At 39.7% G+C, this 24,329-nt stretch overlaps 1 protein-coding gene across 1 annotated transcript in view; it reads left to right on the top strand.

Annotated features, from left to right (window-relative positions):
• DCHS2 (dachsous cadherin-related 2) overlaps positions 1–24,329 on the top strand; it is a 272,450-nt gene that overhangs the window by 213,205 nt on the left and 34,916 nt on the right.

Below are 24,329 nucleotides of genomic sequence, written 5' to 3' on the forward strand. Positions count from 1 at the left end.
TGTTGTGTGTATTGCCCTTGTTTTGGCAAAAATGCTTATTAAAACTAAGGCTTAAACAAAGAGTGATATCACAGATTAAGTTATGGATTTTTGAGTCCAGCCAGTTCTTGGTATGCTCTTTTTGTTTTTGTTGTTGTTCTTGTTGTCTTTTTAGGGCTGCACCTGCAGCATACGGAGGTTCCCAGGCTAGGGGTCGAATTGGAGCTGCAGCTGCCAGCCTACGCCACAGCCACAGCAACACAGGATCCAAGCCATGTCTGTGACCTACACCACAGCTCAGAGCAATGCCAGATCCTTAACCCACTGAGGGAGGCTGGGGATCAAACCCAAGTCCTCATGGTTCCTAGTCGGGTTCGTTACTGCTGAGCCATTATAAGAACTCCAGTATGCCTGTTTTTATTCAAAGTATATTATTAGAAAAATACACTCAAATATACTAAAACATATACTCGCCTTTCAAGACAGCAAAAAGTAGTAAAATACCAAAAGATACATCATTTAGGACTCTTGAAGTATCAGTTAAGTTTAAAAATCTCAAAAAAAAACCCCTTTTATTTAAATGTTTATGAGTCTTGAACAACAGTACATTTCCTGAAGTACTTTGCTAGCAGTAAATGGAGGATGGTGTATGTTGTGATTAAGTGACAGCCACTGTGTGTCCTTGGGCAGCCAGATCTTTCAGCCTCAGTTTTCTAATCCGAGATAGTAATTAGAGATAATGGAGTTCCTGTTGTGGCTCAGTGGAAACGAATCTGACTGGCATCCATGAGGACGCAGGTTTGATCCCCGGCCTCGCTCAGTGGGTTAAGGATCCGGTGTTGCCGTGAGCTGTGGTATAGGTTGCAGATGCGGCTGGGATCCTGTATTGCTGTGGCTGTGGTGCAGGCCGGCAGCTACATCTCTGATTCAACTCCTAGCCTGGGAATTTCCATATGCCTCAGATGCAGCCCTAAAATGACAAAATAATAATAATATAATAATAATAATTAGAGATAATAATTATGCCTCCCTCAAGTGGGGTATCCTGAGCACTGAATGAGCCAGTTCATATAAAGCACTTAAAACAGAGTTTGACACCTTGTCAGTGTGTAAAAAATACATAGAAACTGCTATCAACATCATCATCATTACTTCATTTTCATACAGTCAGCATTGCTTTCAAACACTGCAGTAATAGCTGATTTCAAAGAATTTGGCCGGATCTCACTACTCCCAACAGGTTACCATTCACAGCAGTCCTCCGTGAATGGTAATTCATTTTCATTTTTCAGTTATTTCCCTACACAAATTTATATGTCATAATAGAAAACATTAAAAATGAATTTAAATGAGTTTTCTGCCCCAAATCAAAAAAGACTCATTTGTAGATAGTTGTGAATTAAATGAAATTCAATCTAGGTAATCATATTTACCTAGGAAGTCAAGAAATCTACTGAATCCTTTTTTGGGGGAGGGGTGTTTTATTTTATTTTATTTTATTTTATTTATATAATGAGTTTTATTTTTTTTTCCATTATAGCTGGTTTACAATGTTTTGTCCATTTTCTACTGCACAGCATGGTGACCAGTTACACATACATGTGTACATTCTTTTTTCTCACATTATCATACTCCATCATAAGTGAGCAGACATGGTTCCCAGTGCTACACAGCAAATCTACTGAATCTTTCCACTGGCCAGAGGGCCAAGCACGTGGATCCCAGAGCCTGGGATAGGACAATTTGCAAGGTCTGATATTTTTGCTCTTTGCTTGCTCCTGTCATTTTTGATCTCATAACAATCACATAATCTCGTCTTTGCCGAAGACATAATTTCCAAAAATTCCAGATTGTTAACATTTGTTATTCCTGGCTACGTCATCCTACACGATGAAAACAGGGACAATACCTACATCCTTGTTCCTCAGATACTTGGTGAGCATCATTAGCTCCAAGCACAGTGCTGTCTGCCAAAGAGACAGTGGTGAATCAAAGAGGTATGGCCCCTGCCTTCACCGAGCTTTCATGGAGAACTTTTTAAATTTTTGGATCTTTTATTTATTTTTTATTTTTATTTTTTGTCTTTTTCCTTTTTGTCTTTTCTAGGGCCGCTCCTGTGGCATATGGAGATTCCCAGGCTAGGGGTCTAATTGAAGCCATAGCCACCGGCCTACACCACAGCTCACGGCAACGCCAGATCCTCAACCCACTGAGCAAGGCCAGGGATCGAACCCCCAACCTCATGGTTCCTAGTCAGATTCGTTAACCACTGCGCCACAACGGTAACTCCTGGACCTTTTGTTTTTGAAACAAATCTACTCATTTATAATATGATGCTACTACACATTACACATATTACATATCACATATTATAGTATATATTTTAATTTTTTAAATGATTTTTGTTTTTTCCATTATAGTCGGTTTATAATGTTCTGTCCATTTTCTACTGCACAGCATGGTGACCTAGTTACGCATACATGTGTACATTCTTTTTTCTCACATTATCATACTCCATCATAAGTGAGCAGACATGGTTCCCAGTGCTACACAGCAAATCTACTGAATCTTTCCACTTGCCAGAGGGCCAAGCACATGGATCCCAGAACCTGGGATAGGACAATTTGCAAGGTCTGATATTTTTGCTCTTTGCTTGCTCCTGTCATTTTTTTGTCTTCATTTTTTCATTTTAGATTCAATTTCTTTTTATCTGTACCTACTACAATTATTATCTAAAAGGCAAACCACATTTTTCTAAAATTGATTTATTCATTCCATAGAGAAAATTTTTATGTTACACATGATACCCTGCCTTTTCAATGAAAAGAGAATATTCAACTCAATATTCAATGTTAAATTAGGGTTCTTCTCAGTTGCACATTATTAACCTGGATCTTTTGAATTATGGTCAACTCATGGGTTTCTTATTCTGAAGGCCTCTTATTGATCCTGAACATAATTAAGAGTAAGTTGCAGCTCCTTTCATTAGGTGAAATAATAGTGACTTCCAAAATAAGTAGAAATCCCACCTATGTTCTTAGATGTAATGAGACTTTCACATGAGTTAAATGTTAAATAAAAGATACTCCTTAGAGCTGTTTCTCTTCCTCTTGAAAGGTATACATACATCCCAACCCCAGAGCAAAGCCTGATGGAAAGGAAAGGTAATATTTTCTAAGTAATACAGCACAAAATATACTAATCAGTCTGAAATTGGAGAGGGAACTACATATTATCTGTCATTCATATTTCATTTGTTAAGGCCAGTCTCCTAGTTGGAATGAAATTCTTTGGAAGGAGTGCCATGTAACTAGCCATTTACAATTAGCCTTGAACTTCATCACCTTACCCATGATCCTGAGATAGCTCTGGAGAAGAAGGACAGAGAAAGGCCTTAGGTAAGGTCAGGTCCTCTCAAAAGAAGGTGAACATCCCACAGGGAAGTTTTCATTTTTGTGAGTTAACCCCAGTTCCACATCTGAGCCTTAGCTGGATGGGCTCAAGGCCTCATCTTAACAAACCAAGGAGTTCTCCTCCTGAGGTTGGGGCTTAACTAACCCTTAGGAAGGAGACTGAAAGGTAAACCAGAGTTTGCTCTTTAAGTTATAGAAGAGCTATGGCTGCCCTGTGAATTACAGGGGTAGAGATAACCAGCTCTGTCTTTCTAGGAAAAAGGACATGGCAAGTCAAACTTTACACGGAGGGCTGCTTGTGAACCCCAAATAGTTCAGGCAGGATGTGATTGAAGTCTTGGTTACCACTCATTACCCTTTCTTCCGCCAAGCAGAATTTTGTGATACCTTCGTAACTTTCTCAACTTCTTTGGATCACACGTTCTTCTTTTGGTGTCTTAACCCCTCAGTTAAGCCCTCTGCCTTGGGAGCAGTTCTGTTTCTTCCATGTGATTTTTGCATAACTCTGAATCACATTTTGTTTAGAGATGCAACAGGGTTAATATTTTTAAGCTCTTTTTCTTTTTTTTTCTTTTTAGGGCTGCACCCAGATCATATGGAAGTTCCCAGGCTAGGGGTTGAATCATAGCTGTAGCCACCGGCCTACACCACAGCCACAGCAACTTGTGATCTGAGTGGTGTTTGTGACCGACACCACAGCTCACGGCAATGCCGGATCCTTAATCCACTGAGCAAGGCTAGGGATCGAACCTGCATCCTTGTGGATCCTAGTCAGGTTTGGTAACCGCTGAGCCACGACGGAAATCCCTAAGCTACTTTTTAAAGAATAGTTAAGTACATGCAAAATTGAGAGGAAGGTGAGAGATTTCCCAGGTACTTCTTGTCCCGATACATGTATTCCCTCCTTCATTATTAGCATCCTTACTTTTGTTAAAATCAGTGAACCTATGTTGATACATCATAGTTTACATTCGAGTTCCCCCTTGATGGGGTACATTCCATGCATTTGCATAAGTGTATAATGTCATGTAAATAGACTAGCATACACATACAGTATCATATAGAATAGTTTATAGTATCATAGTTCTCGGTATAATACATACACACATATATCATACAGAGTAGTTTCACTGCCCACTGCTTGAAAAAAAACATGCACTGCCTATCTATCCTTTCCCCCGACTCCTCACCCCAAACCCAGAATTCTCTTTCCAGAATAGAGCAGAGATTTTTTTATTTTAGTGAAGGCCAACATATTAATTCTCTGTTTCAGAGATACTGCCTTTGGTGTTGTAGCTAAAAAATTATCACTAAACTTAAAGTCATCTATGTTTCCTCCAGTGTCTGGGAATTCTTTGTTTTAACATTTTGAAATTAAGTCTGTGACTTAAAATATATATATTTTAATGCTTTTTAGGGCCGCATCTGCAACATATGGAAGTTCCCAGGCTAGGGGTCGAATTGGAACTGCAGCTGCCAGCCTATGCTACAGACACAGCAACCCTGGACCCAAGCTGTGTCTTCCACCTACACCATAGCTCGTGGCAATACCAGATCCTTAACCCATTAAACAAGGCTAGGCTCCAACCTGCATCTTCAGAGATATGAGCCAGATTTGTTTTTGCTGCACCACAATGGGAACTCCCAGATTTTTTTTTTTTGCATCTGGAAGCCATTTATTTATTATTGTTTTTATTTATTTATTATTACCTTTGCTTCTTTGTCAAGGTTCAGTTGACTATATTTATACGAATCTATTTTGGGGCCGTCTGTTATGTTCCTTTGACCTCTTCTTTCATCAATACCACACTGTTTTGATTACTGTAGCTTTATAGTCTTAAAGTCGAGGAGTGTCAGTCATCCAGCTTTGTTCTTCTTAGGGTTAATTTTGTTTGGTTAGTTTTGCCTGCACTCCAGGAAATGCAAGTTTCTGGGCCAGGGATTAAGCCTGTGCCACAGCAGTAACTCAAGCCACTGCAGTGACAATGCTGGATCCTTAACCTGCTGAACCAAGGGTTACTCCAAGGGTTACTATTTTTGAACTATATTTCTACTCTTTTCTCTATTATCTGTCCATGGATATGACCTTTCATCTATTCTGCAAGAGGCATCTACTTGTTTGGGGTAGTATTAGGAAAATTACAACAGAAATGCAAAGAGAGAATATTCTGCCTTTGACAAGCAAAATAGGTGGTTGTTGCTATAGACAGAGATGGCTCCCAAGGAAATTGGCCACATGGAAAGAAAGGGAAGCCCATCCCTTCCAGTTGGTGGAGAGTCCAGGACGGGGACGTGAGAAAAGATGTAGGAAACAAGCACTCAGCCACGAGCATCCTGGCTTCTCCCTTCCTACAGCTGTCATCCTGGAGAGGGCCCATGAGACAGACTAAAGGAAAAGCTAAAAGCAGAAGACAGGTTGGCATCTGAGAGAACACTGCCTCTTGTGGGATAGTTTTTTTGCTAACATGGACAAGCAGAGTACAATGGGCAATATATTGAGGTAAAGAGATGGCTCAAGGGAGCATTCCATTCCTGTTGGCCCTTACGAGACCCTAGAAGACCTTCCGCAGTCCCAGCATTCCCTCTTGAGGACACAGATTAATGCCTGCCATGAGGACCATGGCTACAAGTGATGAGATGAGCCCATCCCCAGTTCTGTGGGGCAGACGGCCGAAACACAAGGATACGTAACATGCCAAGTGTCAAAAAGCTGCAGTATCAAAAACAGCTGCAGTGGGACCTGGCCAGGAGGATAGAGTTCTAAGCCTGAACATGTTGACATGAAAGACCAGATTTATGGCCTGGAGATACATTCTAAGAGCCAGACAATGATCCTACCCCATCCCTGTAAGGCTCCTCCCACCAGTGTCCTCTTACAGACAGGCAACCGTGCAAGAGGTAGGGGGTCCCAGACAAAGACTGAGCATGTCTCCCAGAGATGTATGTTACCTGAAAGTACAGTGTCGGGCAAGAAACCGAGATGTCATTAAATAGCATGTTTAAGACGGTTGTTTTTCACTCTTGTCCATCAGGATGGGGTTCCTAGGTGAATGTGAGCTCTATCATCAAAAAAATACAGAAACCTTTGTCTTTGGTGCATCAAAGTGGTTCTGTGTAACTGTCCCTCTGCTTCATGTCTTTTTAACTCTTAAAGAGCCCTCTTATCTTTGCCCTTGAGGAGGCTGGATAAGTGTCAACTGGACACTCAATGTTGTGCCCTCAGTACTCATTTTTTAAAGTCATAGGAAACAGCCTTGGAAACAGCCTTAAACATCTCTTTTTGCCTGTTCTCTCATGAGCCAGTTTTTTTTTTTTTTTTTTTTTTTTTTTTAGAGCCACACCCACAGCATATGGAGGTTTCCCAGGCTAGGGATCAAATCAGAGCTGTAGCTGCTAAGCTAGCCACGGCCACAGCAACTCCAAATCTGAGCCGCGTCTTCGACCTACACCACAGCTCACAGCATCGCCAGATCCTTAAGCCACTGAGTGAGGCCAGGGATCGAACCTGCGTCCTCTTGGATGCCAGTCAGATTCATTTCCACTGAGCCATGACAGGAATTCCTTGTGAGCCAGTTTTGATGATCAAATAACCACTTGATAATGTCCAAAACACTTTACTTTCATTATTACCAACTATTATAGGTAGTAAGACATGGAGATGAAAGTGTCTTCGAGAAATAGCTGGGAGAAGCATCCCGCTGTGGAGAGCAGGACCAGAAAAGAGCTTGCTAGGTGTTCACCAAATGCATGTTGAAATCATTTCACTGTTTAACCATACTTCTTAGAAAACAAAACGCTCCAGTGGAATAAAATCAAGCCAGAGAAAAAAGATAAGGAAGACTCTTAGTTCTGGGCAGGGGAAAATGCCCACACAAAGGCGTGGGGACTCAGGGGTGTGAGCAGCACATCATCTGTTAGAGCTGGACAGAGGCTCTTGGGAGCTTTTCAGGGATGAGCTGGGCCAGAGAGACACTGATGGTCTTTCAGGTTTTAAAAGAGTGACAACACAAGCTTTCATAAGATAGAAGGCTCGTTTTAGAAGGCTTGTGAAGAAGGGTGGCTTGGGAAAGAGAGATAAATTAGGAGAGTCCTGTGGCCATCCGCACCACAAATGACCAGGGGACCAGATAAAACTATGGCAGTGGGGAAAGCTGAGGGAACAAGGACCCTGGTCTTTCTAAGATAGCATCACTGGAATTTTAATATTCAGACCCATGGTTCTCAGTCCTGGCTGCACATGGAGATGCTTGGGGCACTTCTAAAAAAATTCTGATACCTGGACATCCAGCCACGCCAACCAACCAATGAAATGAGAATCTAAGGTAGACGCTCCCATGTAACTGTGCCATGTAAGTCAATGGTGAGGCTGGACAGAGGGAGGCTGAGAAGAGATCCAAAGCCATGCCAGTATTTACAGGAGCTGGAGATGGAACGAGTCTACAAAAGGGATTGGGATGGAGAGCCCAGGCCAGCACTGACAATTCCTGGCAGGATGGTGTTTGAGAAGCAGGAAAATGGCACATTCAGAAAGAAAGGGCTGGTCAACCCCACCTAACTCTGCAGAGGTCAGGGAAGATAAGGACTGAAAAGTGACCATCAAAGGACTGTCCCCAAAGCAGTGAAGGGGAAGGAGGGCCACTATGCACTGGGAGTGGGGCTCTAGCACTCACAGAACCCTTCCAACGGGGAGTTGGGAAGAGCATTACCTGAGATGGTCTGAGGACGCCACTTTGGCATAAGGAGGTGGGAACATGGTAGAGAGGCAGACCTGTCTGGAAGAAAAAAAAAAAAAGTCCAGGCATCACATATAAAGGATAAGACAACAAGAGAATGACATGATTAGCAAAAGAAGGGGCTGGGAGAGACCAGAAAGGAAGTTCTGGGAAGTAGGTTTGAAACTCAGTTGAAATTGCTCCGGATGTGGCCAAGAATAGAGCCCAGGAGCCAGATCCCAGAGTCCAAGGTGGCTGTTTACAGGAATTGCATGCAGCCAAACAGAATTTAGCAGCTTTGGAGAGGATGGAAGTCACTAGAACTTAACCATTTTGGAGGCTAGAGTATAATGAAGTGCAGAGTGAAGTGAAAATGGGGCTTTCAGTCTGATTCTCACGAGGCTTAGCCATGAAGAGAAAGAAAGGGCAGGTGGCAATAGCTTGGGAATCCTGAAGGTCAGAGGGATATTTTGTCTTGTTTTTAAGAACTGGAAGAGATTTAGACATTGGGGATTTACAGCATTTTAAAGTTTACAAAGAGCTTTCATTTATATGTAAGTCAAAACCAGAACAAAGTCCTTAGAAATAGCAGGATTTCCTTTCCTTTCTTTTTTTTGTCTTTTTTGCCATTTCTTGGGCCACTCCCGCAGCATATGGAGGTTCCCAGGCTAGGAGTCAAATCAGAGCTGTAGCCACCGGCCTACACCAGAGCCACAGCAATGCGGGATCTGAGCCTCCTCTGCGACCTACACCACAGCTCATGGCAATGCTGGATCCTTAACCCACTGAGCAAGGCCAGGGCTCGAACCTGCAAAATCATAGTTCCTAGTTGGATTCATTAACCACTGCACCATGACGGGAACGCCCTCCTTTCCTTTCTTTTTGTTTTTAATTTCATATTGTTTGTGCGTACTGACCCCTGTTAACAGATGATTTTGAGGATAGCAGTCTTGTCTCCCTGAAGCACTGCTATGACCATCAAATGGACTTATTAAAATTGTATATTATAGTACTCCTTATGTGGCAGCTAAAAACATCATAAGAGGCTTTTCTTACAAATGAACTGAAACATGTTTTTAAGATGGGAGGAGGGGGAATGATTAAGATGTGGGAGGAGTAGGACTTGAAGCTCACCTCCTCCCACAAATACATCAAAAAATACATCTAGGGAGTTCCCGTCGTGGTGCAGTGGTTAACGAATCTGACTAGGAACCATGAGGTTGCGGGTTCGATCCCTGGCCTTGCTCAGTGGGTTAAGGATCCGGCATTGCCGTGAGCTGTGGTGTAGGTCGCAGATGTGGCTCAGATCCCGCGTTACTGTGGCTCTGGCATAGGCTGGCGGCTACAGCCCTGTTCAGACCCCTAGCCTGGGAACTTTCATATGCTGAGGGAAGCTGCCCTAGAAAAAAGGGAAAAAGACAAAAAAAAAAATACATCTATAGGTGAAATGATTTGCACAGAAAAATCTGTTGAACACTGGCAAAAGATCTCAGGATTCTGATAGAGCAAGAAAATCTCCATGTAATCAGCTAGGACAATAAAAATCAGGTTTTTTTGGGGGGAGACATGTTCTTGGTTTCTTAAAATAATGGGAAATGTACTGAGTCTCTCATGATCAAAGTTGAGAGGCACTGATATAGACACATTGTGCAGCCTTTCTTTCTGGACATGTGCAGGCACTGGATTCTGGCTGGCGTTCCAGGAGCTGAATAGAGCATAAGGACAGTTCTTGAAAGTGCAGAGAATTGCACTTTCCAGTTGCTGCCTGGACAGGGAATGGCTGGAAAATGAGGGGAGATCTGTTTGCGGCCGGTCCCCAGGCAAGAGGTGGTGTTTGACCCAACACCGAAGCAATGGTGGAAATTGTCAAGCTCATGTTTTGAATCTTCATCTTTTATTTTCTGTCCATCACAAAATTGGGGAGCTAGCAGGGACATCCAGGACTCATTTAGCACTGCATTTCTCTGGGTTGTTAGGGAGCGAATTTTTAAATGATTAAATAGCAGCCATTTCCAGGTAATCTCCTTTTAGAAAATGTGCCTGCTGACATTCATAAAAGTGCATTTCAGACCTAATACATTTTGTTTACTTCTCATTGCATGTATTAATTCTATATTGGGTTTCTCCCACGTCTCTCTTTCTCTAAAGTACATAAAAAAAAAAATCAATGAGTACTTTTTATGGTTTCCTCTCTCATTTACTTAGGTGTTCACAAAGCAGATGTGTTCAAGATCATATGTCATTTACATTTTGAAACATGGTTTTCATCTGTCCAGAAATTTTGGAAAATTATTCCATTTGAGCATTTTCCATGTTTTGTCTCATCCTAGGAGTGTTTGGAAAGCCCTAGTAACACATGTTCAGTCATTTTTGTGACGGGAAGGTGGGAAGGAAAAAAAAAACTCTTTTTTTTTTTTAATTATGGTAAAGGAGTTCCTGTTGTGGCTTAGCAGGTTAAGAATCTGGCATAGTGTATGTGAGGATGCAGGTTCAATCCCTGGCCTCCTTTCGTGGGTGAAGGATCCGGTGTTGCCACAAGGTGCAGCATAGGTCACAGATGTGGCTCAGATCCAGCGTTGCTCTGACTCTGGTGTAGGCTGGCTGCTACAGCTCTGATTCAGTCCCTGGCCCAGGGCACCTCCATATGCCTCAGGTGTGGCCGTAAAAAGAAGAAGAAAAAGAAACATAAAATGCAAAGGGCAAAGTACAGTAGTGTGAATAGCATGCCTATCATTGTGCAGTGGATTTCTCAGAATTTCTCATCTTTCAAAACAGAAACTGTAGCATAAACTAATGGAACAGCTCTTTCCCCTCCCTCTCCCCAGCCGGCACCATTCCACTTTCTGCTTCTAAGGGTCTGGCTATTTTCCATACTTCATTCACTGGCTTATTTACGTAATGTCCTCAGGATTCAGCAGTGTATCATCTGACAGGACATCCTTCCTTTTTAAGGCCAGTACTCTACCATTGTACGTATATACTGCATTTCTTAGTCCATTTATTCACTGAAAGACAGTTAGGTTGTTTCCACCTCTTGGCTACTGTAAATAACGTTGCAGTGAACATGGGTGTGAAAATATGTGTTTGAAATCCTGTTTTCAGTGCTTCGGCCGTATCCCTAGAAGTGGAATTGCTGGATCATACAGTAGTGCTAATTTAAATTTTTAGAGGATCCTCCAATCTGTGTTCCATAGTGACTGTACCATTTTATATTCCCACCAACAGTGTACAAGGATGTCAGTTTCTCTTTACCTTTACCCAAACTTGTTATTTTGTCTTTGTTTTAATAGCAAGGCATCCTGACTGGTGTGAGGTGATATCTCACTGTGGTTTTGATTTGCATTTCCCTGATGATGAGTAATGTTGAGCATCTTTCATGTACCTGTTGGCCATTTATTTCTTCTTTGGCGAAATTCATGTTCAAATCCTTTGTTCATTTTTCTTTCTTTTTTTTTCTATTAAGTGGAAGCGTCTTATTTCAGTGTAGTCCTGTTCATCTATTTTTGCTTTGGTCGCCTGTGCTTTTGCTGTCATAGCCAAGAAATTAATGCCAGATCCAATGTCTTGAAACTTTTCCCCTATGTTTTCATCTAGGAGATTTAAATCCATTTTTAGTTAATTTTTGAATATTGTGTGGATGTGGACATTCAGTTTTCTTGACACCGTCTGTTAAATAGATTATCCTTTCCTCATTGCGTAGCCTTGGCATCCTTGTCAAAGATCATTTGAAAATATATGTGAGAGTTTTTCTGTGGAATCTGTTCCTTTGGTTGGTCGGTGTCTGTGTGTGTGTGTGTGTGTGTGTGTGTGTGTGTGTGTACCATACTGTTTTGATTACTGTCGCTTTGTAATATGTTTTGAGGTCAGGAATGTGAGGCCTTTACCTTTGCTTTTCTTTTTCAAGATGGTTTTCTCTATTCAGAGTACTTTGAGTTTCATATGAATTTTAAGTTTTTTTCCTATTTCTGCAAAATGTGCCATTGAATTTTGATAGGAATTGCATTGATTCTGTAGATTGTTTGGGGGTAGTGTGGACATTAGCAATATGAAGTTCATGGAGATGGGATGAACATAGGATGTCTTTCCTCTTATTTGGGTCATCTTTAATTTCTTTCAGCAATGTTTTATAGTTTTTAGTGTATAAAAGTTTTACCTCCTTGGGTAAGTTCATTCCAAATTTTTAAAATTTATTTTATTTTTTTATTTTTTGTATTTTTAGAGCCACACTCACAGCATATGGAAGTTCCCAGTCTAAGGGTGAAATCAGAGCTATAGCTGCTGGCCTACACCACAGCCACACCAATGGAGGATGTGAGCCACATCTGTGACCTACACCATGGCTCACAGCAGTACCAGATCCTTAGCCTACTGAGGGAGGCCAGGGATGGAACCCACAACCTCATGGGAACTCCCTAATTATTTTTTTGTTGCCATTGTCATTGGGATTGTTTCCCTGATTTTTTTTTTGGCCACACCTGCAGCATGTGGTAGTTCCTCACCAGGGATTGAACCTGTGCCACAGCAGTGACCTGAGGTGCTACAGTGACAATGCTGGATCGTTAACCTGCTGAGCCACAAAAGAACTCTCCTAATTTTTTTAGATTATGCATTGTTAGTGCGTAGAAATGCAACTGATATTTTGTGGAATCTATAGGGTTTTCTACACATAAGATCATGTAATTATATCAAAAGGACAGAGATCATTTTACTACCTCTTTTGTGATTTGGATGCCTTTAATTTCAAAGCTTACTCTCCCTGACTAGGACTTTCAGGTCTCTGCCACACAGAGTGGCAAGAGTAGACATCCTTACCTTGTTCCCTAAGCTTAGTGGAAAAGTTGTCTGTTTTTCACCATGGGCAGGATGTTACCTAGGGTTTTTTTTATAAATGGTCTTTATTATTTTGTTGTCATTTCCTTATACTAGTTTTTAGTTTATTGAGTGAGTTTATTATGAGAAATTGTTGAATTTTGCCAAATATTTTTTCTGCAGATATTAAGATGATAGTGTGATTTTTTTGATCCTTTGTTCTGTTAATGGAGTGTATTACATTGATTGACTGTCATATGTTGAACTGTCTTGGCATTCCAGGGATAAATCTCAATTGGTTATGGTGCATGATCTTTTTAATGTGCTGCTGGATTCAGTTTGATAACTTTTGTTGAGCATCTTTGCATCTATACTCATCAGGGATATTGGTCTGTGGTTTTCTGTTAGTGTCTCTGTCTGGTTTTGGTATCAGAGTAATGCTGGCCTCATAAAATAAGTTTGGAAGGGTTCTGTCCTCTTTATATTTTTTGGAAGAGTTTGAAAAGAATTGGTGTTGATTCTTCTTTATGTGTTTGATAGAATTCACCAGTGAAGCCATCTGTTCCTCTTTATTGGGAGGTTTTTAATTTCTGATTCAATCTCCCTACTAGTTACAGATCTGGTTGTATTTCTTTCTTTCTTTATGATTTGATTTTGATAGGGTATATGTTTCTAGAATTTATCCATTTCCTATAAGTTATCTAATTTTTTGGTGCATAATTGTTCAGAGTATTCTCTTTTGATACATTTTATTTCTGTGACATCAGTTTTAATGCCTCCTCTTTCATTTCTGATTTTTATAATTTTAGTCTTCTCACTTTTTTCTTTGTCTAGCTAAGGAAATTATCAATTTATTGATCTTTAAAAAAAACTTAGTTTCATTTTTGTTTTCCTACCATTTGTTTCTGCTCTAATCTTTACTTTTTCTTCTTTCTGCTTTGCTCTTAGTTTGTTCCTCTTTTTATTGTTCTTAAGGTGTAAAGTTATACTGTAGATTTGCAATCTTTCTTCTTTTTTCTTTCTTTCTTTTTTCCTTTTTTGGCTACCCCGTGTCATATGGAGTTCCCTGGCCAGGTATCAGATCCAAGCAGAAGCTGCAAACTGCATTTGCAACATGCATGGCAGCTGTAGCAATGCTGAATATTTACCATACCAGGCTGGGGATTGAACCTATGCCTAGGACTCCAGAGAAGCCACCAATCCCATTGCACCACAGTAGGAACTCCTCTTCTTTTTTTTAATTCAATCTACAACTCTGTTTTTTTTTTTTTTTTGTCTTTTCTAGGGCTGCACCCATGGCATGTGGAGGTTCCCAGGCTAGGGTTTAATCGGAGCTGTAGCTTCTGACCTAAGCCAGAGCCACAGCAATGCCAAACCAAGCCATGTCTGCTACCTACACCACAGCTCACAGCAAAGCTGGATCCTTAACCCATTGAGCAAGGCCAGAGATTGAACCCGCAACCTCATGGTTCCTAGTCAGATTTGGTAACCATTGAGCCACAACAGGAACTCCCTCCTCTTTTTTAAATGTAGGCACTTACTGCTATAAAATCCTCTCTTAGTATAGCTTTTGCTGTATCTCATGTTTGATATGTTGTGTTTTTGTTGCATTTGTCTCATGATATCTAATTTTCCTTTAGATTTCTTCTTTGACTCATTAGTCTTTCAGAGCATGTTATTTAATTTCCTTACATTTATGAATTTTCCAGTTTTTCTTTGCTATTTATTTCTAGTTTCATTCCATTATAATCAGAAAAGATAGTTGGTATGATTTTAATATTCTTAAATTTGTTAACATTCTGTGGCCTAACATGTGGTGATCTGTCTTGGAGAATGTGCCGTATGCACTTGAGGATACAATTGGGAATATGTAATACACTTGAGAATGTGTATGATTCTGCTGTCGTTGGGTCAATTCTTCTGAAGATGCCTATTGGGTCCAGTTAGTCTATAATGTTGTTCAAGTCCTCTGTTTCCTTATTCATATTCTGTTTGGTTGATCTATCTATTTTTGGAAGTGGGGGATTGAAATATCCTACTATTATTATATTACTATGCATTACTCCCTTCAATTTTGTCAGTGTTTGCTTCATATGTTTGGGTGCTATCCTGTTAGATGCATATATATTTATAATTACTATATCTTCTAGTGACTAGACCTTTTTATATAATATCTTTCTTTGTCTTAGGACAGTCTTTGACTTTGACTACATTTTATTTGATATAAATATAGCTGCCCCTATTGTTTTTGGGGTACCATTTGCATGGAATATCTTTTTCCATCCTTTTATATTCAGCCTATGAATATAAAAGGACAGAAACTTAACCTCTTCTAGACAGTACGTAGGTGGATCTAAACTTAATCTCTTCCAGAGAGTATGTAGGTGGATCTTGTAATTTTTTAATGCATTCAGCTACTCTGTTTTTTGATTGGGGACTTTTATCATTTATGTTAGTGATTACTAATCAGGAGGGACTTAGTACTGACATTTTTAAATTGCCTTCTATATGTTTGGTAGTTATTTTGTCTCTTTTTTCTTCTATTTCTCCCTTCCTTTGTATTTTGCTGATTTTTTTTTTTTTTTTTTTTTTTTTTTTGTAGTGGCAGGCTTCAAGTCCCTTCTTTTTTCCTTTTGTGCTTCTTCTCTACATGTTTTTTTTGTGTGTGTGTGTGATTGCTATGGTGATTACATAAAACATCTTATAGTTTTAGCAATCTACTTTAAACTGACAATAACCTAACTTTACTCACATACAAAAACTCTGCTCCTTTTCTTCTCCCTCCCATTTTATGTGTTGATTTCACAAGTTACATATTTTTATATTTGATCCATTAACAACACATTATAGTTATGGTTTTAAAGCTTTTGTCTTTTAAATTTTATACCAAAGTTAAAAGTGATTTATGCACCACCATTACAGAATTACAGGATTCGGTATTTGTCTATAAATGTACCTTTACCAGAGAGCTTTGTATTTTTGTATGCTATCATGTTGTTGTGGAATGTCCTTTCATTTCAACCTGAAGGACCCCCCCTCAGCATTTCCTTTTTTTTTTTTTTTGCCATTTCTAGGGCCGCTCCCGCGGCATATGGAGGTTCCCAGGCTAGGGTTGAATTGGAGCTGTAGCCACCAGCCTACGCCAGAGCCACAACAACGTGGGATCCGAGCTGTGTCTGCAACCTACACCACAGCTCACGGCAGCGCCAGATCCTTAACCCACTGAGCAAGGCCAGGAATCGAACCTGCAACCTCATGGTTCCTGGTGGGATTCGTTAACCACTGAGCCATGACAGGAACTCCAGCATTTCCTTTTTTGTCTTTTTTTGTTGTTTGTTTGTTTGTCTTTTCAGGGCTGCACCTGAGGCATACAAAAGTTCCCAGGCTAGGGGTCAAATCCGAGCTGTAGTCACCAGCCTACACCACAGCCACAGCAATGTCAGATCCAAGCTACGTCTGTGACCTATACCACAGCTCAGGGCAGTGCTAGATCCTTAACCCACTGAGTGAGGCCAAGGATCAAACCTGCCTCCCCACAGATACTAGTCAGGTTCATTACCACTGAACTACAATGGGAACTCCCCCCTCAGCACTTCTTGTGAGGCAGGTCTGGTAGTGATAAACTTTATCAACTTTTGCTTATCTGGGATGACCTTTATTTCTCCTTCATTTTTGAAGGACAGTTTTGCTAGATATAATACTCTTGGTGGCAATTTTTTTCTTCCATCACTTTGACTAAATCACCCCACTCCTTTTTGACCTGGAATTTTCATAAAGGCTTTTTGGACCATCTGTTGTGGTTGTTAAGTCTATGTCTGTATGGGGACTAGGTCTAGGGTCTGCTGTTTAGCCATCTTGCTGACATTACTCCCAATTCTTTTTCTTAAGTGATCAAAATATGTTCAAGTGTTTCAGTTGCTGTTCATTTAAAAGATAACAGAAAATTAAAAATCATCCAGATGTTTTTGGAAAATATTTCTCTTGTGTCGGTCATCAATAAGAAGATGCTTGCATTGCTTAGAAATAACAGAAATAAAACTCTAGAATTATTTATTTACTTATTTTAATTTTTTTTTTTATTGGCTGCACACATGGCACATGGCCATTTTGGGGCCAGAGATTGAATCCAGGCTGGCACAGAGACAAGCTGGATCATTAACCTACTCTACTACAGTGGGAATCCAAAACTCTAGAATTATTTACTCATGGACAACTCTGAATAAAATGTTCTCATAATTATTGTACCTAAATACCTCCGTGAATATTGATTTCTATAATCCCATTGCATTAACTTATATAATTCTGCCTTTAAGTGATAGTTCACTGTTGCTATAGGTGGTTTTAGTTTTTTAACAGTATTTTTGTAAAGAAGAAAAGAACAAGAAAATTAAATGCATTATACTTTTTTGACACAATGTTAAAATGAAATTTATGAAAGCCTGAAAATATAAAAGATAAATTCTTCTATATGTTTCACTTACCTCAGGGAAATTGAAGGTACAGTGTTGGTTTTCATGTTTTATGATTTCTACCTGGATGTGAAATGAGCAGTAATTGTACATTTTTATATAGATGCCTAGAGACAGACTTTTGTTTAAAATCTGCGCAATAAGCCAAGGCCTAGAGAACCCTTCAATTATTTCCTCTTTTCTTAGGCAATTTCGAATTAAAATGTCATCAAAGGAAAAACATATATAAATATTTGCAGCTCTTTGCTAACTTTAGCATCTAATTTGAAGCACTTTCATTGAATGAAATTCTTTGTGTGCTATAATTCCATTTGATATTGTGAACATTTTATTTGTAGTAAAAATAGGGTTGTTCATTTCATGAGGAAGGCCGTATGTGCTTCTTATTTGCAATTCTGTCCTCATCTTTGTTCTTTTACATGCAGGCAATCTCTATGTTTTCTTTTGAAATTGGGCTTCTAATAAGCATCCTTACCCATGAAGAAAAGGCTGTCATCAAGACTGTACACCTTGGGGTTCCTGTCGTGGCACAGTGGTTAACGAATCTGACTAGGAACCATGAGGTTGCGGGTTCGATCCCTGGCCTTGCTCAGTAGGTTAAGGATCCGGCATTGCCATGAGCTGTGGTGTAGGTTGCATATGCAGCTCGGATCCCGCATTGGTGTGGCTCTGGCATAGGCCAGCGGCTACAACTCTGATTCGACCCCTAGCCTGGGAACCTCCATATGCCGCGAGAGTGGCCCTAGAAATGGCAAAAAGCCAAAAAAAAAAAAAAAAGACTGTACATCTTGCCTGCATAGCTCTTTCTCTACTTACTGACGTTTTAAAGAAGATGTAACAAACCCATTGAAATAAAATATCCTGTGTTAAAAAAAAAAAATTTGTGTCAGGAGTTCCTGCTGTGGTGTAGTGGGTTAGGAATCTGACTGTAGCAGTTCGAGTCTTTGTCGAGGCACAGGTTTGATCCCCAGCCTGGCACAGCAGGTTGAAGGATCTGGCATTGCCACAGCTTCAATGCAGATTTCTGCTCCAGTTCAGATTCAGTCCCTCACCTGGGAATTTCCATGTGCCACAGGTGCAGCTATTTAAAAAAATCATATCAGGAAGCACAGAAAACTGATTTAGCACCGAAGGTAAGACATACTACACTACTATGAAGGCATAGTCCTACCGAAAATGTAATTTACTTTCATATTAACAATTGCCTCCTGAAGTGTAACAAAATAAACCTAATATTATAACGTAATTTGAGAGTCCTCAACATACGTATTACCTCGATTCAACATGACTAATTAAAATTCTTTACTTTGTGACTAGATGACTTTATGACTGGCTTGGAAAGAATAGTTATTTGAAAACTCCAACAAATGACTTTTAAACTTGTCACAGTTTATATTAAATGCAAGGTTTTAAAAGAGAGTAATATATCTAGTTTGGGTTTTCCAATTCTTTCTCCATTATGAATTCTGTTTTATGCATTTTTCATTGAATTTTCAAGTTTGCGGACAATATCATCTGCTCATTTCCTTTAATATTTGTAGTGATCATTGCATTTTTCTTTGAGTGGTAAGTGCTGAAAAGTCTCCTGGGGAAAACAATATCTGTTCCGTAGCCTTGTCTTTTCTTTTTTTTGTCTTTTGTCTTTTTAGGGCCTCACCCACAATAAGGAGGTTCCCAGGCTAGAGCGTTGCATCAGAACTATAGCTGCCTGCCTACACCACAGCCACAGCAACTCGGGATCCGAGCCACATCTTTGACCTATACCACAGCTCACAGCAATGCGGGATCCTTAACCCACTGAGCGGGGCCAGGGATCGAACCCACGTCCTCATGGATATAAGTCAGGTTCATTAACCACTGAGCCAGGGTGGGAACTCCCCCAGAGCCTTTTCTTTCTTCTCTTCTTTTTAGTGAAAACCTTTTAAGTATCCAGGAAAAAATATATCAATTTGACTTCATTTAGGGATTGTTTTTACTATAACCTCTATCAGGATGGGTCTCCAGCTTGTTCCTAGAGCCTCCATGGTAGGATTCAATGGGAAACCCAGCAGAGATTCTTGCATAGGTACTACTCAAATCTCAGTATCAGATGTGCTGTTATTTCATTGAGTGATTTTTTAAAAAAAGAATAATTGCTATTGTTTTAGAAGGGTCCTGTAGGGAGAGAAGCATTTTTCTAATTTCTCAGGCTGTAACATAGGTGAGGGATCTATGGAGACCTATGACCACCTCTTTTTCTCACTTCCTTTGTCCCCTCTCTTACCTGCCTTTCCGTACTTATTAAGCAACTACTATGTACAAAGGAACAATTTTGTTCTTCCTGTTTTATTGAGATGTAATTGACATGCAGCTCTGTATAAATTTAAGGTATACAGCAAAGTAGTTTGACCTATGTACATTATGAAATGATTACTACAAGAAGTTTAGTGAACATCCGTTATTGTGTGTGTGTACACACACACACACGCACACACACACAACTAAGATATAGAACAACTTCTCCTTGTGAGGAGAACTCAGGATTTACTTTCCCAACAACGTTCAACATTCATAGCACACAGCAGTATTACTTACATTTATCATGTTGTGTGTTACATCCCCAGTGTTGGTTTATCTTGTAAGTGGAAATTTGTTTTGACTGCTTTCATCCAATTTCCCCACCCACCGTCCTTCTGCCTCTGATAACCACAAATCTGGTCTCTTCTTCTATGAGTTTGTTTGTTTTTGAAGAATAATTGACCTATAACAGTATGTCAGTCCCTGGTACACAGCACAGTGATTAGACATAGCTGTACATTTCAAAATGATCACCATTATAAGTCTGGTTGTCGTCTGTTACCCATACAAAGATGTTACATAATTATTGACTCTATTCCCCACAATGGTCCCTTTCATACCTGTGATTCATTTATTTTGTACGTGTAATATGTATCTCGTCTCCCTCACCTATTTCTCTCTTCCCCTCTGGCAACCACTTGTTTGTTCTTTGTATCTATGACTCTGTTTATGTTTAGTTATGTTTGTTCATTTGTTTTGTTTTTTAGATTCCACGTTAAATTAAGTGAAATCATATAGTGTTTGTCTGTCTCTGTCTCTGCCTGACTTATTTCAATTAGCATAATACCCTCTAGGTTCATCCATGCTGTTGCAACTGGCAAGATTTCATTCTTTTTATGGCTAAGTAATATTCCACTGTGAGTATATGTGTGTGTGTGTGTGTATACGTATACATACACACCACATCTTCTCTATCTATTCATCTATTGATAGGCACTTCAGAAAATATGTATTCTGCTGCTTTGGGATGGAATGTTCTATACGTATCTATTAGGTCTACCTGGTCTAATGTGTTGCTTAAGGCTAGTGTTTCCTTATTGATATTCTGTCTGAATGAGCTCTCCATTGAGGTAAGTGGGGTGTTAAAGTCTGCTACTATTATTATATTACCATCAGTTTCTCCCTTTGGGTCTGTTAATATTTGCCTTATATATTTAGGTGCTCCTACATTGGGTGAATATATATTTATAATTGTTATATCTTTCTGGAATGATCACATTATCATTCTGTAATGTCCTTTTTTGTCTCTTATTACAGTCTTCTGTTTTAAAGTCTGTTTTGTCTGCTTTAAGTACTGTTATCTCAGTTTTCTTTTCATTTTCATTTTCATGGAATGCCGTTTTCCATATCCTTACTTTCAATCTGTGTGTGTCTTCAGATTGAGGTGGATCTATTGTAGGCAGCATATGTGTGTGTGTGTGTTTTGTTTTTGTCTTCATTCGGCTACTCTGTATCTTTTGATTTAGGCATTTAGTACATTTACCTTTAAAGTAATTATTTGTAGGTATGTCTTACTGACGTTTTGTTAATTGTTTTGGAATTGTTTTTGTAGTTGTTTTTGTTAAATTTTTCCTTTTGCTCTCTTCCCTTGAGATTTGATGACTATATTGGTGTTATGTTTGGATTTTTTTCTCTTTTTTGTGTTGTATTCTTCAGCTCCTTTTGGTTCTTTTAATTTTCACATTGCTCATTAAACTTTCTATGTTCATCCATTCTTCTTCCAAGTTCTTTGAACAGCTTTATGACAATTCTCTTGAACTCTTTATCAGGTAGATTGCTTAGCTCCACTTCACTCAATTGTTCTTCAGGGGTTTTATCTTCTTCCCTCATTTGGAACTTACAAAACAGCCAACTTTTGATATGCAGAACAACATGATTCTCAAAAATGTGTGCTAAGACAAAGAAGACAGTTATTTAAGATTTGCAAGTACATGAAATTTTAGAGGCAAGACTAATCTAGATTTGTAGAAATATATAGAATAAAAACATGCAGAAAAGCTCTTCTCTCATGGAATTTAGTTTAACTTAGCAGAGAGATAAGAAGAGTCTTCAAGTGTGTTCAGAACAAGTTCATGAGTGACAAATCAGTAGCACCATCTAAGTGCCAGAAGGGCTAGTGACAAAAAGCAGAGATTCATCTTCTCTACAGAGATGGTAAGTGGCCAGACACAGAACTGTAGTCAAGCCACAGCTGTATTTTGTTCAACTTATGCAGTGGCTTCTTTTCCCCCCTAAGTTAAATTATTTTTTGACATTTATGAATTTGGAGATTTCACATGAAAATAAATGTGAGTTTTTGAGCTCCTTTGGAAATGACCAGAATTTCAAGCATCCTGAAGCCTGCTTTCCCTGCTGGCAATAATGGATTGCAGCTGAATATGCCTCAGTCACATTGGGCAGTGTCTGGCCTCTACCCATCTGGCTCCTTCATTTGTCCAGTCTTCTTGCTTTTATGCAAAGGCATATGAGTTAGTGAGCCCTGATCTGCAGTCATCTCTGCCACCTGTCTCCTTATCAAAGGTTTCCTTTCACTTCTCCCCTTGTGCCTTGCTGACACTGTCTTATATCAGGCCCCCAGTGTTGCATACTGAGCGGTCCAAGAGCTTCCTACAGAATTCAGAATTCTTTCCCTTCTCTCCCACTCAGTATAGGATATCTTTGCCAGTAGGCAGCATCCTATCGGTCAGGATGAAAGTTAAGAGGAGAGGCAGGGGTCATGGCCAGAGTGAGAGTCTGAAGTAGATGCCATTAGTTATAGGCCTATGGCAAGAAGGTTAGGGCCTGTAAAGAATGATCAGAAATGGTTGATAGAGAAAAAGAAGCCAGAGAACAAAGATGAACTAAAGAGGAGGTAGAAACGTCCAGAAAAGCATAAGAAAAGATGCTCAACATCTTCAGACATCAGGGAGATTTAAATTAAATCCACAGTGAGACACTACTGCATACCTCCTAGGATGGCCAAAATTCAAAAGAATGACAATACCAGTAGATGTAGAGTAAATGGATTTTTGTGTGTTCCTAGCAGGAATGTAAAATGGTACAACCACAATAAACAAGCCCCTACTGTATAGCACAGGGAACTGTAGGCAATATCCTGTAATAAACCGCAATGGAAAGGAATCTGAAAAACAATATGTATATGTGTATGTAAGTGAATCACTTTACCGTACCCTGGAAACTAACACAACATTGTGAATCAGCTATACTCCAATAATAAATAAATAAATAAAATGGTGTCAGTACTTTAGGACTTGACTTAGGCAGTTCTTATGAAATTGAACGTGCCCTTACTTATTTACCCATGAGGAAACATGTTTACATGAATGATCATAGCTTTATTCCTAAGCCCCATATTGAGCATGATCCAAATGCCCATATATAAATAATGGGCAAACAAATGTGGAATGTCCAGTCTGTAGAAGACTGCTCTGTAATGGAAATGGAATGAATTCTTGATATACACAGGATAACATGTTTGATTCTCAAAAAAGTATCCTGCGCAGAAGCAGCTAGATATTGTATGATTTGCATATGTATTAAATTTTAGAGGTAAAACAAATCGTGACAGAAAGTAGGTCAGTTATTGCTGGGGGCCAGAAGTGAGAGAAAGCTGACTGCGGAAAGTTCTGGGAGAATTCTTTGAAGTGATAGAACTATTCTACACCTTGATCGTGATGGGGGCTACACAGGTGCGTACAACTGTGTATAGGTATGTGTAGGGTATAGGTCTGTATTCTTGAAGTATGTGTATATTATTGTATGTAAGTTTTACCTTAATAAAGTGGATGAAATAAAAATACTTTAAAAAATAGGGAAGGCAGTCATAGGAAGGAGAAAAATGAAAAAGCACCAACCAAGATCCAAAGCAAAGCAGAGATGAGCAGCAAAGGGCCTAACATGCAAGTGAAGACAGCAGAGCACTAAGCTGAGGTCCAGATAGGGTTTTGAAAACCCTTTCAGTGCAATTTCAGTTCTGGTCTCACCAATTGTCTTCTTAATCTCTCAGTTCTGGCAAATTCTTCCTTATGCTGGTCATCAGTCTCTTTCCTAGAAACGGAAATGACTTCTTTCTTCTCTAATTCCAACCCCTAAATCAATGTCTTCTTTTCCAGAGAAGTTATCAGTTGACAGCTCTTGCCCAGCTAAACAATTCTTGAATGAATCTATAACATGCAGTTAAGACCTTCATTATTGTCTAGTTGAGTTGCTTTTACTTCCAACTCTACTGCAAATGGGTTGACAGAAGAGTTCTTACAGTTTCTTGTTACTTCCTTTCCTACATCCCATGCAGTGTTCAGGGAAATGTGTCAACGTATGTCTTTTTTTTAATGCTGCACTTGAGGCATATGGAGGTTCCCAGGATAGGGGTCGAATTGGAGCTGCAGTTGCCAGCCTACACCACAGCCACAGCAACGCAGAATCCAAGCCATGTCTGCGACCTGCACCACAGCTCATGGCAATGCCAGATCCTTAACCCAGTGAGCGAGGCCAGGGATCAAACACTCATCCTCATGGATACTAGTCAGATTCATTTCCCCTGAGCCATGATGGGAACTCCTCAACACATGTATTTAAGGTGTCCTCTTCTTCTCACCCCTACTATCCTAGGT

This window comes from Sus scrofa, chromosome 8, assembly GCF_000003025.6.
Source record: "Sus scrofa isolate TJ Tabasco breed Duroc chromosome 8, Sscrofa11.1, whole genome shotgun sequence".
In the NCBI taxonomy this organism is placed as follows: Eukaryota; Metazoa; Chordata; class Mammalia; order Artiodactyla; family Suidae; genus Sus; species Sus scrofa.